The sequence below is a fragment of the Corvus cornix genome, chromosome 2 (assembly GCF_000738735.6).
Source record: "Corvus cornix cornix isolate S_Up_H32 chromosome 2, ASM73873v5, whole genome shotgun sequence".
Classification (NCBI taxonomy): domain Eukaryota; kingdom Metazoa; phylum Chordata; class Aves; order Passeriformes; family Corvidae; genus Corvus; species Corvus cornix.
This window is the reverse complement of record NC_046333.1, coordinates 78783330-78795498: the sequence shown is the minus strand read 5'-3', so window position 1 is coordinate 78795498 and position 12169 is coordinate 78783330. Positions and strand designations below refer to the sequence as shown.

At 40.5% G+C, this 12169-nt stretch overlaps 1 protein-coding gene across 1 annotated transcript in view; it reads left to right on the top strand.

Annotated features, from left to right (window-relative positions):
• Positions 1-241: 241 nt before the first annotated feature.
• The window catches only part of FBXL7 (F-box and leucine rich repeat protein 7), a 210035-nt gene continuing 198107 nt past the window's right edge, over positions 242-12169 (top strand). Inside the window, exon 1 of the mRNA XM_010400189.4 lies at positions 242-488. The gene's annotated coding sequence lies outside the window, so the exon portion shown is untranslated. The remainder of the gene's footprint in view (positions 489-12169) is intronic.

Genomic DNA, 12169 nt, shown 5'->3' with positions numbered 1-12169 from the left:
TTGGTGGTTGCTTAAGTTTCATCTTTGAGACGTTATGTGTAGTTTTGCCCCTGCCAAAAAAAGAAAAAAATATCTGAAACTTTCTGTCTTGGGGCTTTCTGTTGCATTGTTTCAGGACTAGCCAAAACTTTAATCATATCTTAAAATAGAACTTATGAAGAATAAACATTGTAGTACAAGAAAATTATGGTGAGTTTGGTTTTGTGGTTTATTTTTTTTCAGGTGAGCCATTTCTGGAAAAGCATATTAAAGGCTTCAGCCTCAGAGAAAATTGACTGCATGCTCTTCATGGAGGCTGGACTTTTTGGACTGTGTGAATCTTGGAAGCTGTGTGGAAAACAGCAAAGTTTCCTCTGCTCTTAGTGAGCATCCAAGCAGCACTCCCTTGAATGCTGCCAGTGTGGAGACACAGGGACTGCAAAGAAGTTTCTGGTGCTGGAGAAGGGAGCAGGTCTGGTTCAGTGTGATGGACCCTGGGTGAACAGCAGGTGCGTACCAAAGCCATTCTATTACTCCTCTCCTCAACAGGGGAGAGAAAATATAAGGAAAGGCTCATGGGTTAAGGGCAGGGAGAGATCATGATCCAATTATTGTCATGGGCAAAACAGGCTTGACTTTGGGAAATTAGTTTCATTTATTTCCAATCAAATTAGAGTATGATAATGAAAAATAAAACCAAATCATAAAACACCTTCCCCTCACCCCTCCCTTTCTCCTGGGCTCAACTTCACTCCTGATTTTCAATACCTCCTCTGCCCCAGCAGCACAAGGGGACAGGGAATGGGGGCTGTGATCAGTTCATCCCATGTTGTCTGGGCCACTCCTTCCTGCTCAGAAGGAGGATTCATCACAGTCTTGCCCTGCTCCAGTGTGGGGTCCCTCCCATGGGATGCAGTCCTGCATGAGCTTCTCCAACGTGGATCCTTCCCACAGGTTGCAGCTCTGCATAAACAGCACAAACAATGTGAGTCTCTGCCAGGGTGCAGTCCTTCAGGAACAGGCTGCTGCACAGGGTCACAAGTCCTGCCAGCAAACTGCTTCAGCATCTTCACTCCATGGGGCCACATGTCCTGCCAGGAGTGTTCTTCAGCATAGGCTTCCCACAGGGTCACACCCTCCCCCGGGCATCTGCTTACTCTGGCATGGGGCCCATCAGGGGCTGCAGGTCAATCACTGCTCCTGGATGGACCTCCATGGGCTGCACCACAGGCTGCAGGGAATCTCTGTTCCAGTGCCTGGAGCACCTCCTCCAGTCCTTCTGCACTGATCTGGATGTCTGCAGGGCTGCTCCCCTCACATATTCTCACTCCTCTCTCTGGCTGCTGTTGTGCAGTGTTTGTTTATTTATCCCCTCTTAAATACATTATCCCAGAGGTGCTACCAAGGTAGCTCATGGGCTTGGCCTTGGCCAGCCACAGATCCATCTTGGAGCCAGCTGTCATGGGCTCTGCCGGACATGGGGAAGCTTCTGGCAGCTTCCCACAGAAGGCACTCCTGTAGCCCTCCGCTACCAAAGCCTGGCTACACAAACCCAGTACACTCAGCAAGCAGATGGGGAGTTGGAAGGGGTCTGGTGAAAACATGGGCTACAGCTAAAAGAAGGGATAGGGGCTGGATGGTGGGGAGCTCTGAGGAGGGAGAAGGAACTGAAGGAAGGTTTCATGTCTGCAGCAGAGACATAGCATTAGAGCACCAAAGTGCTCTTTCCTGCTCTTGTCTCTCCCTTTCCCATTTTCTTAAATTCATCACGTGAAAACTGAATTCTGCATCAGCTGGTGTGTTGTGAGCTAGAGACATCCCTGCCTTTCCCTAAAATGCTTGGGCAAATGCCCTGAACTAAGTCTGTATCCAAGTGCATTAAGGGACAAATCAAGTTTGTATATGAAGGTTGCTCTTGGTGTGAGCTTCTTCATAAATGACAACAACAACAACAACAACAACAAAACTTTCCTTTGCTTTAGCAGGTTTAGTTATAAGGTATTTTAGTACAGAATAGCAAAACAGCTATTTTCATGCTGTGAGTACCTCTTTTTTTAGTCAGGATACATTTTATATCGATCATTTGAGTGAGATATCCTAGTCTTCAGTCCTTCCCAAGAGAATCCAGAATTTCATGGTATAAAGAGGTATTGCTAACTTAAGGTTCGCATTTCCACGTTTAGCTTTACTGCAAAGTAATGTATATTCTTCTTTCTGGAGTCTACTTTCTTGTTCATGTATACAATATGTAGCCTCTGTTCCATAAAAATAAATCGTAACCAGCTGTGATCATGAGATAAACCCTGACATTTGAATTGCCTGACTTTGAAAATGATGGGAGAGCACATTTTTTACTTGAGTCTATAGGTATGGACCAGTGGAATAATGAAGAAGCTAAATGATAGCCCAGCCTAAAAATCATCATTTGCTTTTGACAGATTATCTATGTTGGAGGAATGATTAGGGAATGGGGGAACTTCCTACATCAGCAACAAATACAATCCAACACATCCACAGCTAGACAGGGACAACAGTAGGAATGCCAGTTACGCTGCCTCAGGGGAGAGGGAATGTCATTTCAGAGAGAGCAGGGCAGAAGGACATCACCTCATAGCTATTCCAGCAGAAGATCGATACATTTCTGAGCACAAAGCCATTTGTAGCTTTTAAAATGGAGACCGCCACATACAGTGGGAAGTTAGCTGCTTTTGATGCAGCAGTCAAAGGGTCAAATTCTTTTCCCTGCTGCTTCAGTGTAGCTCTGTGGCAGTCTGCTGGGCTCCACCAGTGAAACTGAAGAGGAGGATTTGGCTTGCAGCCTGGTTTTAATCTGCACGTATGGTATCAATTTTGGAAGCATTTTCTGATTGTCCTCACAGTTATAAAAGGGTAGAAAAATATATTTCTCCTCTTTCTCGGTTAAAAAACAGGCTTTTGTTAACTCATTTGTGTTAATTCTCTACCTGAAAAGCTTAATACTTAGCTTCATCTTCAGTTTTGTCATGGGATTGGCCTGTCTATTAATAAGTACCTCTGCTGTCTATCCTAAGGGAAAGGCTGCTCTGGAGAAACTAGCTTGCCTCACCAGATTCCAGTTCTCTCCTGCACACATAGCTGATGCTGAGTCCGTCAGGACATTAATATATGGATGCCCCTTCTGACCATAGGCACTGGAATCTCCTGCACATCAGTCTTCTTCCGTTTTTTTAACATGTTCATCCAGTTGTTGTTTGCTCAGAGATGAGGAGTTTTGTGGTGTATAGGACATGGCAACAATTATGTACATTTTCAAGTGACTGCTGAAGAGGGAATGTCTCCTCATGCTCACCAAAATCTTCAGCTCTTTTGATGAGTGCAGGAGCCATCAGCCATGGTTTTTCTGCCGTAAGGTTTTTCTGCATATTCCTTGATTTTGGTCCATTCAGTGTTTTATGTCACCCCTTTCTTTGGGATAGACATTACTTTCTCCTGCTTCTGAAAAAACCCAGAATCTCTCCCCAGGGCACAGGACTGCGAGAAGCTGCCTGTCACAAGGACTTCAGTTTTCCCAAGTAATTGCAGAAAGTATTAATGTTTTCTTCAGAATCTGAGGAAACTTACATATGAGAGGCAATTAAACATTTACAGTAACTTTGACCTCTTTTTTTGCTGTTTTCTCATTTAATTCCTGATTTTTCTTCACTTGTAATTACTTCTTATTTTATGTGTCTTTCTGTCCTCTTTTTGCACTCTCCTCCTTTTTTTACCTCTTTCATCTACCTTGACACTCAGTTAGCAACCAAAATCAAAACTCCCATGTAGCTGTACAGACTTATTACTTCTTGGCTCTTTTAATAGGCCTAAATATCTTCCTTATCATAAATAAGGAATAAATATCGTAAGATATTAATGTAAGAGGCAACTGAAGAACAGTGGCAGGCTGTGTGTGATAAACAGCTTTAGTTATGCTGCTAAGAAATAAAAGGACTGCAAAACACAGAAGGTGAGACAACTGAAGCAGGGATATGAGTCAAGGTTGTTGGGTGCAGAGTGGTAAAGACAGCCCTATCATTTTTGAGAGAGTAGATAACACATTCCACCTGGAATTTCTGCTGACAGCTGTCCATGTGTGCCAGTACTATTATTGTAGGTTAACAAATCGTTGGAAGTTCTCATTATTTCCAGCAAATTGGAACTGTAATTGCTTCTAGCAATTTCCTAGACTCCTTGACCTGTAACATCAGTAATTCATAATGATTAAAATAGGAAGCAAAGCAGCAAGTTCATCACGCTCTCTAGAGCACAGCACTGCTTTGGTACTTTAAACAGAGTTCACAACATCTGTGTTGTGCTGGTTTAGATTTATCTCTTATGAGAGGCAGATCTCTATCTGCTGAAATAATTGAAATTACCTTCTAGCATACTCATCAGGAAAGCAAGCTTTAACACCCGCAGATCACTATGGCTGTGTCTGTAATTCAAGAACTGAGAATACCTGTAAGAGGTTCTCTTTTAATAAGATGAAAATTGTTTGCTATCCAAAACTGTTAGCTGATTGTGATCATCATGGCCTTATCTTAATTTGGCTGTTTGGCCTATTGAAGGTGAGAAATGTCCTGTTTTGGAAATACATTCCCAATATTCAAAGTGACTATGGCAACAACTCAGATTCTTCACTTTTTACCTGCAACATCAGCCCTTTTAATGATAAATCAGTCATTCATCTGAAAGATTACAGGTTTCTGAGCCTATCAGATTTGTTCTGGCTATCTGCTACCAAACACTATGACAGTTCCAGTTCACACAAGTCTTTTGTTTTGTGCTGCAGTTTGATGATGACTCTAAGTATGGACCTGTTTCCATAATTTTCATGCTTAATTTTGGATAGTGGTAGTAACGGCAGGAAATCTTAGCTAATCAGGCCTCTGAACACAAGCATGCCAGACACCTTGTGTGTCTGGGGTTTATCACTGCACCATGAGAGAAGCCCTGGCCATTGTGGGCATTGCAAATTTACATCTGTGTGACTCAATCGACAATGATTCTGAGTAACCCTGGAATAGGTTTATGGCATATCCAGAACCTCAGGCTGTGAAGTACTGCACAGCACACTGCCAGTTTTTAGACACTGTTTTGCTGAGTCTCTGCATTACTCTTGTGTTGCTCTTGTGGGTTAAACAAGGCTGTTGAAAAGGTTTTTCTGAGTTTTAAGGATTTTTATGCAAGGGATATTATGACAGTATATTTAAATTTTTATCCTGCTTAAAAAAAAAAAGAGTTCCAGGGCCAATTAAAATGTAAAGAAACCCATAGAAAATAAATTTAGGTAATGCCTTCATACATCCAGTACTAGATCAATCAGGCAATTTGATTATTAGATCGGATTTGTTCAGTGGAAATGATATCTCCGTACTGTATGCTTTGAACTCTTTTTCTCTCACCCCATTGAATAGTTTACAAAAAAGCCCACAACTGTGCTAAACAAATTCGTTTGTTTGGTTGTACCAAGTTTTTGTTCCAGCAGTGGAATTCTTTAAAACAGCATGTTCTGTATATTGCCAGCAGGTCATCAATGCATGCTTGAGTCAGATTCCTGACCTTTACTTTCACTTCCCAAGTCTGCTAGATTGCCTCGTCCTGGGGACTCTTAAAATATATATCATTAATAATATACATCACCCTGTTTTGCTTATAGCTGAGAATATCTTCACAGGTGTAGTCATTGCTTTTCTCTCATGATTATCAGCTAGTTTATTTTATAGAGGGACAGATGCTTAACTGTAAATAGTTGCTTAACAGTATTAAATAGAAATATTTTTCCATCACCTAAAGAAAATTTGAATTAAATTTGAAACCTGTGTAGGATTTGAGGTGAGCTTTTTCCTTCAGTGGGATTGTTGGAGGTTATCTCAAGCAGCTACTCAAGAGTATATATCCCCAGTGAATTATGTGGACTCATCATTTTCTAATCTGATGTTCTGGTTGATTTGTCTAGATGTAACTGAGGTTAAACTTTCCTACAGTGTTACCCCACCAACATCTCTAATAAAATGTGCCCCTACACTCTACTGAAGTTGGAAAATGTTAATCAATCCATAGAGGCTCAGCTCAGCACATCCCTAACCTCTGTGTTTAAGTTCTGTATTTCACACCCTGTTTTCATTTTGGCACTGACCATAAGCACCTCAGTCCACACAAGTCTTAGTCTCGGGACAGCTCCTACATTAGAGTCACTATCTGTAATCAAGACACTATGCTCCTGCCTCCCTAATTTTGTAGATGTTCTCAGAATGTTCTCAGTGCAGTTTACTTGTATCAAACCTATCTTCCTGGGAGCAAAGAAGGGAATTTTTTTGTTTCCAAGTTGCAAATATTTTGCAGTTGATCAGAGTCAGTGAGGAGACTACATGTCTACGTGTAAAACCTCACCATGTTCTTCTCTTCCCTTTTCACAGGAAAAAGTGATCCTGTCAAGAGATACACTTCCTTCAGAGGAAGTTGGCACAAGAGCATTGAGTATATGCAAGGGCTCCATGGTGAAATGCCAAGACCTGTACCAGTGTGCCAACTCCACTCTTATTACAGTCAGCAGGCTTTCACAGCATCAGAGTCTACAGCAACGTAAATACACACCAGACTCCCCTGAATGAAAGTGTGGTATTGATTTTGGTGTACTCTGTTGCACTCTTATGGATCTTAATGACAGGGTGTAACTTCAAACAGCATGACAAAAACTTACTAAAATAATCTATTTTTCCTTGGTAATTAAGGGCAACGCAAAACTGAGATCATCACAAACAGTCTCTGATGAGAACTTCTCTTAATGTTCCTTTTGATCTCTAGTGCTGCTGCTCCAAAGTAAAGCGTCTAGGTAAAAATAAAATCATATTAGTACAGGATGTTAAGTAGAAACATGTCCCTAAGAACGAAGCTATACAGTTTAGGTTCTAGCTTTTTCTGGCATTTGTTGTAGCTCAGTGAATGCAGTTCATTTCAATGTGATTTCAAAAGCAGATAAGCAAGTATGTGCATTACAGGAATCATTCAAAAAAGATGGTTTGAGTTTGAGACCAATCACTTCACAAATGCTTCAAGAGTGCAGAATACCACTTGATAATTTAAACTCTGCCTTAATAAGGATCTATGACATTGGCATTTCTTAGATACACCTTTTTTTTCTTTTCATGTAAGAGAAACACCGAAAATACAATTAGAATACTCAGATCTATCCATCTTTGAGATCATGCTGTGTCCTTGAGACCTGCAGCAGAATCATAGAATCATAGATTGTTTTGGGTTGCAAGGGACCTGTAAAGGTCATCTAGGCCACCCCTCCTGCAATGAGCAGGGGCATCTTCAACTAGATCAGGTTGTTCAGAGCCCTGTCCAGCTTGGTCTTGAGTGTTTGCAGGGTGATAAAAGTTGAGATGCAGTTCTGCAGTGCTTCTTCACTCTCCTGTTCCTTCTGCTATATGGTGTGTTTCTGTAAGCCCGTGAGAGGAGTCAGGCATAGTCTACAGCTTCCATGCATAGATTTCATAATGATTATAGTAACTTTACTTTGAAAGAAGATTGTGACTGGTGCCTTCCCTTTTCCAATATACTTTTTTATTTTCCCCTTGCCCATCACAACTTTCCAAATAAATCTTTTCCCTTTCTTTGTGTCAGTCATTATGTAAAACGTTGTTCTTCCATCCCTGAGGAGCAATGTTAATCATATACAAGCTTTTCCACACAGCTATATTGTAAAGTGACTAAGTAATATGCATGTCAGGGAGTGACAGACAGTGTTAGTATTCAGTTACTTGCCTATGCAAGATTATTGGATTTACCTAGATGTGATTAATGGTGCTAGTTACCTTATAAAAGGTAATTGAGGGAGAATCTGGTGTTAGAGTTTTCAAGATCTACAGAAATACAGTCTAAATTAAAGCAATTTCAACTGGAAGTCACTTTCAAATAAAAAAACATGTAAGAATGTTTATCTGTATGCAGAATTATCTGCTTGTTTCTTCACTGGTCAGGTAATTAGTCCTGCAGGGCTTTGAAATTAAATTAAGGGAACGACTTCATAGAAAATTCAGGGGTGCAGTAGTGACATATGAGTGCTGGGCTCCAGATGTGTGTGGAGCTTCAGAAGAAACCACTCAAACTGACTCCTCGGAATGGCAAATATGGCCACCTGAGCCAAGGAGAGTTGCATGCTCTGCAGTTGATGCAGACTTCTCAATTATCATGTCTGTGCACATGTTCTTGCTGTGCAGGTAAAGACTCTATCAGTCCGCTGGGACTTGTGTTCCTCACATGTTCTTGCTGATGAGTCATCCATATCCCCCAAGCTAATTGTACAGTACAGTACTGTAGTCATGGTGGTCAGATTTCTATTAAAAGTACCGTGTAAAAGAGACAAGAAATGTGAAACAGATGAAAAAGTTGTAAAACAAAGATGAGATATAGTGGCTGATCTCATGATAACTTTAGAAACTGTCGGTGCCATACAGTGATGTGTTAGCCTGTGGCTTTAGGAGAAAACATAAAAGCAGGTTTTTCTGCTTTTCACTATTCAGCTAATGAGAACTTGACCAGGGTGTAAGCATTTCATCTTACTGACCTGCTACCTTCACTCATTTTGGAAAAGAGTTGAGACTTGGATATTTTTTGTGACGGCTTTGTAACCCAACACATACATCTAATTTAGCAACCTGCCAGACCATTGCAACCCTCAGGGCAATGCAGGCCCTGATACCCACAGAAGCAGGCTCTGCTCTGTCTTGACTTGGGCTGAATTTCCTGCTTTGGTCACACTGCATTCCCTCTGCTCCTGTGTCAACATTTTCCATGCAGCGTTCCCTCCAGTGGGCTGGATGACCGTCAAGTTTGGTCAGTCAGTCTCTCCTGAGATCAGCCAGTCTCTCCTTCCTCCTAAGGGTAGGGACAGTGGCTGCTTTGCCTAAGAGGGTAAGAAACAGAGAGCGGTTTCAGCCTCCCTGTCTTCCTCTGTGTAGCTGCGGGGCAGAAGGAGGACTCTAAATCTTTCAAGGTTCTGTGAGGGAGCTGTAGACCTCAAATCTTTCTCTGTACGTGCGAGAAGAGAACATGCAGCTAAAATGTGTGATGGTAAACCCTTTAATTCACAGTGTTAATGCCATTTATTCTTGGCATTATAATTTTCCCTTTCTCCTTTTACCTTATTCTTATCTCTCCCCCTGCAAGCTGTGAACCACACAAGCAACTACTTCAGAATTTTGACTTTGACATATTGTTGTGTCACATCTGAAAATGTAGCTTCTCCCAAAATATCATTGCCTTAGTTCCTGTGGCAAAGTGGCTGAAGCATCGCTAGGTCAAATAAGCTATTCAAGGTATCTGGATGCTACTTTGAATGAGCCAAGAGCAGTTATCACAAAATACTCCACAATGGATTTAATTGTCTTAAAAGTGGCATAGTAGTATCCAAACCAAAAAGATGGGTTGTCAGGAGGGGCATCTTAAAATGGGAGGACTCCTAATCAAAAGATAATAAAATGGTTAACAAAATATGATTTTGAAAGTGTATCACTTTGTGTAGTGGTTTTTCTCAGCTCTCTCTTATCTTGGAATATAAGGCATAACAAGAAATAAATATCGTAAAGCATAGGCCCATTTACAGCCTCAGAAAAAGCAACTAATGTGAAAGAACAGTAACCTCAGCTCTGGGGGTTTTTTGTGTTGTTTAAAGCCCTACATAAATCAAGAGGAGGCCCAAAAAGGGAAGACTATTTGGTTTCAGGGACTGGTCTTGATTTTCTGCTTGGGATAATCAAGATCAGGAATCCATCTCTAATTAAAGGCAAGCAGAAAATATGCAGGATTTTCACATACATTCTTCTCATACTCATAGTTTAACGTGTTATGTATACAGTATTCTTTTCCGTTAACTCAACTTTCTCAAATTATGTGCAGACAGCTTCAGCAGCAGGGAAAGGTGGGGGTATTTAGGATATCTAGAATTTAACTCTTTCACTTCTACTACAGAAAGACCTGTTTCTTTATCAAAGATATTCAACAGAACAGTGGTTTCTAGTTTCAACAGAAAACCTGTGTGATTCTGTTTCATGGGGCTTGGGGGGAAATTTTGTTTGTTGTTGATATTTTTATATATATTTTGGTGTTGTTTGTTGGGTGTTAGGTTTTTTGGGGGGTTTTTTGGGGGGGTTGGGGTTTTGGGGGGATGGGGTTTTTTGGGAGAGATTGGGGGTTTTTGGTTGGTTGGTTTTGTGTGTTAGTTCTTATTTTTGGTTCTTTTTTCTAATTGAGTAGATTGTAGCAAAGATACTGGCTTGGCTTCTTTGGAAAAAAGACATGCTTTTAGTTTTAATAAACACAGTACTTTTTTCTTGTCTGCTTCTGTTGTAGCTCTGGTTTGTTTTGCAGTGATTTTCCATGGATATGTCATTCAAGTGAAGGAAATTTAAGCAGGATGTGGATTTTGTCACTTTGATGCTGATGTTGTTTCCCAGATGCAAGTTTTTCATTAAGAAATTAATATTGGCGGATTGGGTATTACAGTAAACCAAACAAGCTCGAGTATGCGGTAGGACCACATCATTCTGTGTAGTGGTATTCAAGTTCCCCTCTCTCCCCACACACTGGAGTCTGGGGTTGATTGACATACATTCTTAGTTTTCTAACAGCAACACCCCATAAGCTGAACTATCCCTTATGCTTTTGGCTCCCTTTCTGAGATGGATTGCTGATGCTTCCATCATTGAATCAGTATAGCCCAATGAATCAATGTCTGATGCCTAGTTTTTAATAGAGGGGAAGATTTCTGATGATATATGTGGTTACATTTAAATCTGTGGCAATAAGATGGATGAAGATTAAAGTTTGCCTGAAATAGGTCTGCCCTGAGATCCTCTTCATCTAACGCTTGGAGCAGACTTAGTAGCACAATTTGATTTTATCCATGAGACACATTTTCCCTAATTAAAGGAGCTCTGTGTGTTGAACTAGATGCACCGACACAGCATTCTGCTAGGCCAGTTGTCCAGAGTGGTTTAAATAACAAGCTTTTAATAAAGACAATACTGAGGTAATTTCCAGTCAAGGAAAGGATTTGGTATCTTCAGCAAAACAGTTTTCGCAGGAAAAAAATTAGTAGCTGAATTCCTTGAATGAAAGAGTGAATGCTTTTCTTCCTTAATGTTAGAATAGTAATAGCTGTGCAAGGAATACTGAAACATTCTTTTGTAATGACTACTTATTTCTGTGGGCTGTTGGTCTAGTGGTTAGAGGCGTCCTGTAAATCAATTACATTAATGTGGGCATTTCAGGGGCATGTATTTTTAAAAAAGTTTATTTAAAATAATAGGAGCAAACATGCGCTGCTCACTGGTGAGTCACCAGTCCATCCTTGGTTCTGTCTTTTTCCTTCTCTTCTGTTCCACTGCTTATTCTCTGGACTCCACTGCTTATTCCTCTGAAAAAAAGGCTGAAAGTGGAGAGCAGGCAGCTAGGGCTAAAAGAATTGAAGAAGACATCACTGAAGAGGGAAGTTTAGCTTCATCGAAATGCAAGTGGCCCCGTCTTCCTGCTCTGTTGTCTGCCCAACTCCACTGTATGGATGATTTACCTTTTTGTAAAGCAGGTTCTGCGTTGCCACAGTCATAGCGGAGTAATCTTTTAGTGGCATGAGAATGATTTAAAGAGCAACTTAGCCTGCATGGCTGGTGGGTGTCAGCAACTGCACTTGCAGGGCCAGCCTAAGCTGTGCTTGCACATCAAAAACCTCATGGGTGTTCAGGCTAATGGAGGTGACCAAATATGACACTAGCTTTAGTTTAAAAAATTCTAATTTTATTTGGCTTCTTTAGAGGTGCATTTTATGGCTAGGTTTTATTACTATAATACTTGTCAATAAGAAATTAAATTGGCAAGCATGTACAATTGAGTTTCATAAGGTTTTTTACCTCTTAAATTTAACTCTAGACAAGTTTCTGATTTACATACTTAAAAAAAGAAGTGTCTTCTAACAACTAACTGGTTTTACGTATATGTATATATAAGGAATCCTGTTAATATCTCACTTTTTACGGATTTACCATAGTGAAAAGTTTTAATGCTAAAATATGCAAGAAAACCTTTTTCTGTAACTTTAAAATTGGCAGTGAACAACTACTGTAATTTTAAAGTACCTGTTTTGTATTTTGGTAGAGATTGTTTCAGGTTT